Below are 7,049 nucleotides of genomic sequence, written 5' to 3' on the forward strand. Positions count from 1 at the left end.
CCCGCACCCAGCCATATTAGTGAAGACAAAGGAATCATGTCAATCTTTGTTAGAAAGAGGAAATTATGGTAGTGAAACAATGTCTCATGTTTTTGTCGGAGATTTGAAATTAATTCATGTAGGTGATTTAGCATGATAAAAGATTACTGACTACAAAAATATTTAATCTGGTTTAAAAAGGCCTCCATAATAAATTTTAAGTACTATTTCAGCTTCTCTAGGTTTTTGCTTTACTAACCTCATGCCTTTCCTTGGCTTCTCCTTAACATTAGGATGTGTCTATCATTGGCTATACCAGATGTTCTCATAATTTCAACCCCAAATTAAAAGCCCCCCCAACTGTACTTGTAATCATTTCATTTGAAATAAGTATTACAGTTGCATTGTTTTATAATTAGTGAATAAAGTTTTCATTAATATTTGCTTTGGACTCTATTTGAACATATGTGGCCAGGTTCCCCCCTCCCTTAATCCAGGTACATTATAATGTCACCATAAATAAATCATGTAATGACTGCTTCATCAGAAGTAAGAATTAACTTTTGCGGTTAGGATAAATGTTTTGGCAAGAAGCATTTCTTCTCTCTGTAATTAGAAGTATGGTAATTTATGAATTCCACAAAAAAGAAATGATCATGTACTATTTCATATATGCTTCAAATAAAGATTTAAAGTGTTCCCAAAACTGGATTGAGAAATGCCAGATATTTTAGTATGTAAAGATTCATATGTCTCTGAACTTCTTGAAAGATATTTCCCCTGATGATACCTAGTGATTTATGTCGTTATTAGTTGGCAGCAGATAAACCCATTGTGAATGATGACTGGAATGCTTTATCCCTAGCAAAATTATTTTAAAAACATTGGCAGGGATGAGATTGAGCTCCAGATTAAAACTTGACTTGCACTTAAAAATACCTAAGCCAGATGAAAATCTATTATATAAGATGTTTGTTGTATTATGTGCCATATCCATGCATAACACTTGTCAAGGAAAGAAGTTCTTAGGTGGATTTTTTGGAAACAAGTTTCAAAAAGTTTGTAGCTGGTTGACAATATAATTTAGGAAATGTTTTGTAACTTAGAAAGTTTTGATGTTGTTTGATTGCTATGCAGGTCTCTCTCTCTCTCTCTCTCTCTCTCTCTCTTTAGTTCTGAAAATAAGAGAAGTTGAAATAGGGGTATGTGTCTATCTCGTTCAGGTATTTATGGATACCAGGATATCTGAGCAATTTATATGTCAAAGGGAAAAGTTTCACACACTTGCATATTATAATCTTCTTTAATATGTACTTGCTTAAGTTGCTTATGGAGTTTTTAAAGACATTCAAATGCAACATTGGTAGGTTACAATGTTGATGTCTTGAAGCTCTTTATTTACTATTTTTTAATAGATTTTGATTCCTTTACTGTGAAGCCAGTTGTAATATGACACTTGCTAGAGAAAGTTCCTGTATCTGTTGTGAAGCAATTACTAATAAAGATGATCACCCAGTACAAAGTAATTATTCCATCTAACTGGAGTTGATTTCAGTAAGGTATTTAATAAACAAGATTTTCAAGAATGTTCAATGGGTATTAAATGATCTACATGGAAAATTTTCCTCAAAGGTTTATATCTGAAATCTGGAATACACTCTGTTTTTATAAATAAAGTGACATAAGATTCCTATAAAAAATTCTCACTAAGTTGCTGGGCACCGTGGAGCATACCTGTAATCCCAGCAGCTTGGGAGTTAGAGGCAGGAGGATTCTGAGTTCAAAATCAGCCTCAGTAACTTATAGAGGCACTAAACAACTCAGTGAGACCCTGTCTCTAAAGAAATTATAAAAAAGGGCTGGGGATGTAGCTTAGTGGTTAAGTGCCCCTGAGTTCAATCCCCAGTACCAAAACAAACACACAAAAAAACAAACAAACAAAATACTCATTAAGTATAGGCAAATGAGCACAGGGACCTTTTCTGTCTTATTCCTTGCTAGATAACCAGTGAGTAGGTGCTTAAGAAATACTTGCTGAGTGAATAAAATAATTCACCATATACTCTCAAAATATAGCTGACCCCAAATAGTACTTGAGTCAAAGTGGTAGATCAGTGAACTTTTTTATGGAATGAGTGCATGGGTAACTTCAAGGATGGATCCATAATTTCAAGTTTGACCTCTAATCATCTCTCTTTCCAGGCTCAACTTCTTACCTTCAAATAGTGAATGTGATATCCGACAAAAAAGATGCTATGGGAAACTTTACTGGGTTTCTGATTAGAAAAAAGAAAAAAAAAATCCAAACGAGAAATGTGACTAGTTCTTGTCTGGTGATGCTCTTACCTCATTTCAGTCACCTTGAATGCAGCCATGTGTGTGTATGAGGGAGAATGGTGCATGACAGTGCATGGCCACTACAGATCCACAGCTGCATGTGGAACATTTACCCTTTCTTTTGAGAAAAGAGGAAAATATGATCAGGAAATATTTCTTATCTCACGTGAAAGGAGGATTTATGTTTTCTCTATCAAGATTTTTGCAATTTGTGAGACAAAGGAAGTGTTAGAAATAGGCAGAAAATTTTGGGCTAAGAAGTTGCCTAGACTTCAGGGTAAACCCAGCTATGTCACTACTAGTTGTGTGCCCTGGGGCGTATATTTAATCTTTCTCATGAAATAACAACAATAATTATAACATACAAAGGGAACCCCACATTTTTCAATGTTTGTGTGTAGAGAGGGAGCTCTTTAAGTAAAAGAATATACAAGTATCAATTTTTTAAAGAATTCTGAATACTTTTGGGGCTGTAGAAAGTGACTATGAAAATGAAGGGGCCCTGGTGGCTTAAGCTTCATTGACCTCATGGTAAATAGACCTCAATTTGCACTTCTTATAATGTGCATTTTGTTTTTGTGATTTACATAAATCAACCCATTGGATGTTTTAAATAATGCCATGGGGGTACTATGATTTTCCCTCTTCTTACATGTGAGGTAGCAGTGCCCTAATGTGACACAGAGCAGTACAGTAATTAATAAGTGGCAAAACTAGGATTCAAATTCATGTTCTAAGTCACTGTCTACTTGTGGTCTACTAAGGATTTAGTTTTTTCATCTTATAAATAGAGTTATTTCTAAACCATTGTTTGTATTAAACCTGATTATGTATGAAAGACTTAGCTTAGTCCTAGGACATAATAAAAGCTCAGTAAATATTCATTTATTTATTCAGCCTGTTTGATGCAAAATGCTATAAAATATATCTAAGGTTTTAGTACTTACTTATACTGTGATACTTGGGGCTTTGAAATACTAATGTTCACTCACTAGACTTTCTGTATCACCACTGATACCTTTAAACTTTAGGTAATAAAGAGATAAAGTATACATTTTTGAACATAATTAGAAGTGAGTTGACAAGTACTCTACAAATTTCTCTTTGGATTTTAATGAAATACTTGAATTCCAATAGCTCTTTGGTTTTATTTTCATACCCCTTTTGAGCCAATTTTGCAACACATAACACAACACATAGCACATCATAGTTACAAACGTTACTTGTGTTTTGATAAAAAAGAAGATAATTATTAAAATAATTTAGTTTTATATTTATATTATAAAATGAGAACTTAAATATTTGGTAGAGTCTCTTCATATCTAAGATTCTATGATTTTAAAATGTCTTTTGCAGAGTTGACTTAAATTTTATTTGTACCATTATTCTTCTTTCTGAAGATAACTAAAGAAAAATTGGAATTACAAACAGAAAAACAGATTTTTTTTTTGTAATTTTACTTTATCAAACACATGGTGTAATGACACATAACTTCTATCAAGAAATTTAGCATTATGGTGAAAGTAAAATATGCTTATTTCCATTTTTAAAAAGATGTAATTAGTTTATCAATGATAATATGTGAGAACTGTTCACTGTTTAGTATTTGCTAAACCCTGTTCTAAGTTTAGCAACATAATTGTATGAGTTTTATGGGAAATAAAAATGTTATTTTATTTCTTTAGGATTGGTAAACTGTGTCATGGGTACTGTACCAGACATGCAAAGACATAACTCCATTCCTAAGAGATTAAACTCCTAATTGAAGAAAATAGCATTATAGTTAAATATCTCATGCATAAACTTTTTTTTTTAAAGTCACTCTTCTGTGGGAAATGGTCTTTGACAAGGTCGATAAAATCATAATCTTTACAGTACAATTAAGAAAATGAGAATATAATCTCTTGGAATTTGAAAGGCTACCCCTCTGTAGAGGAGGTGTTAGGGGTTAGTGATTAACTCCAAACTCAAAGTCTAGGAGAGAGGAGTAAATGGAGGCAAAGAAAAATAAAGGGTGAATCGTCATAATTAGGTAGCATTTATTAGACACCCACAGGTGACAGGCTTGGACAAGAGAAGGGAACACAATAAGATACACAAAAATATGTAGGAGGGGGCTGAATCACAGAGAGCTAAGACTGACTCAGACAGGATTATCAAAAGAGAAAACCTAGGATTCAGGTAGCACTATGGTCAGTTTGGCAAGGATCCATAATCATGGTTGGGTAGAAAACAATATTGTACAATTGAGGTTACAATGGAAGTGGGAAAAAATTAAGGATGTCTTTATATAATGGTGTTGGGCTTGAAGTCAACTATAGTGGACTGCTCTTCTATTCTCAAATATTAAATCATCAGTTTATCAGACTAAGGAATTAAGATATTTGAATACTCTATGAGTCTTTTGAATTTTAATTTTGTTAATGTAGATCGTAGACCGATTTCAGCAAATTTTTATGCCCACCAATGATAGTGCATGCTTGATAGAAGTTTAGTGTTTGAAGCTTATTGATATTCCCCATGTTGATGTTGTTCTCACCCAAAGAATGGGACATATTATAGCCACCTCAGGTATCTTTAGTTACTTAAGTGCTGTTTACTTACTCTGATCTCTTTCAATTGCACTGGAATTCCCTGCAGTTATGGTTAACTGAGGAAATGTGACATCCCTTAGGAGAGCATTAGTTTTGAAAAAGCAATCTCCCGGAAGTGGAGCTTGAAAATCCTTATTTTTAGCTATGCAAATAAGACCTCACAGTTGCTTGGAAGCTAGGAGAGATGTTATTGAGATACCATGGATAAATTCCATGGGTAGAGGCATAGTAGCTACATTCACTTACGAAGAAAAGAGTGCACAATTGGAAAAAGCATAACAGAAGCGATAGAGGACCTTTGAGATTCCATCTTTACTAATAGTGCAGGAAGCTTGGCACATTCTAGTGGAAGCCTGGAAAGTATTTGTCTTCATTTCTTTACTGCGTGCTCTATTCTCAAAGAGAAAGTCAATTATTTTCCTATAAATATTAGAAATGGTCATAAAACTTAGAAAAATTAACTTTTTTTAAAAAGTTTGTTCATAGTAGTTTTACTTTTAATTAGGAAAACTTACTGTAATCATAATTTAGAGGATTAAGTTAAATATAATGTTTTACCTAGTTTGTGTGTACTTTGTATTGTTTTAAATATGTTTTAGCATCTAAAAGAAAACAGTTATGAGCTGTCTGTTTTATTATATTTGTGATCTACATATATGTTTAAAAGTATGTGCATATGACTATATATATTTGTATGTATTTCCCTTGTTATGACTAAAGATTATGACTAATAATCTAAAAAAAAATCTAAAATAATAAGTGAACACTACATTTTGGGGTGCATAACAAAACATTGGTGATAAATCCAACATGGAATATATAGAGCAGTGGTTGATAGACAATACAAAAACAATAAACTAATGAAAATTTTCAGATAGTAATTATGACTACCAGGAAGGAAAAACCAGAGTGCTATAATGAAGAGTACTAACTGGTCTGAGAAGAGGAGGCTTTTCAATTGAGACTTAAATGAATAGAAGGAATCAGCTTTAAGGCTCTGGAATGAGATTGTTTTAGACAGATGGAACAGAAAGCGCAAAGTCATGGCTATGGAATAGGACTTGGAGTTGTGGAAGGAAAGAAGAGCAGCAAGTAGGGGGTATAAGAACAGGGGGGATAGTTGAGGACCTAGATGAGTGCATAGGTTACTTAGGTATTTGTGAAACACGAGGAATATTGATTATACTTTAAATTCAGGAGAAATCCACCAAAGGGTTTTTAGCTGGCAGAGTATATGATCTTTTGTTTTTTTTTAAAAAATCAGCCTGGCTGCTATATGGAGAGTACTACAATAAGACCAAGAGAGGAAGCAAGACATCCAATCTAGAAGTTATTGTGATAGTTATTGTAAAAGTTTTTTGTAAGCAAAGAATGACTCCTTGTGGAATGACCGTAGAACAGAAAAGAAAGTGGTAAAATTGGTGGATTCCACTTTGGAAGGAGAACTTAACAGGAATTTTAATGAATGAGAAAAAAAAATAAAAAGGAAGGATGATCTGAAGTTTTTGACTTGAGCAATGGTGAATTTTGCCAACTCTAGATAGGGAACATTAGTATAAGAGCAGATTTTTGGGGAAGTATGAGAAATTAATGATTCTACTCCAGCCTTGTTCTCAGATGCCTATTAAGTATCTAAGTGGAAGTGTTTAGTACAATATTGCTGATTGAAGTTCAGGACCAGAGATACAGGTGCACTGGGATGTTAGTCAACAAAGATAGAGTTGTACCTCTCTGAGGTTTCACAAAAGAGCAGTAGATTTAGACCTGAATGAGATGCAAGATTTGCATACAAAAAGATGGAAAAAAGAACAATGCAGACAAAGAAAAAAATAGGAAAAAAAAGACAAAGTGGTTGACACTTTATCAGTGCAGTTTGTGGAAAGACAAACATTATTTTGCTTATTTTATTTTGCACTAAAAGAACTAAAGAGCTGTGAAAAAGAAAATAACATGATCATTATGTAGCCTTTTAAACAATTATCTAGATGAAATAAACAAAAAAAATATATACAGTAGAGAAAGAATATGAGTAGGCCAGTTAGGGGATTAGTTAAAGAGGTCTCATATAAAAAGTGAAAACATTTAGATACAAGAGTTACCATGGAGGCAAAATTTATAAGAATTCAAAACTTAATGGAC

This window comes from Marmota marmota, unplaced genomic scaffold (assembly GCF_001458135.2).
Source record: "Marmota marmota marmota unplaced genomic scaffold, marMar, whole genome shotgun sequence".
Lineage (NCBI taxonomy): Eukaryota > Metazoa > Chordata > Mammalia > Rodentia > Sciuridae > Marmota > Marmota marmota.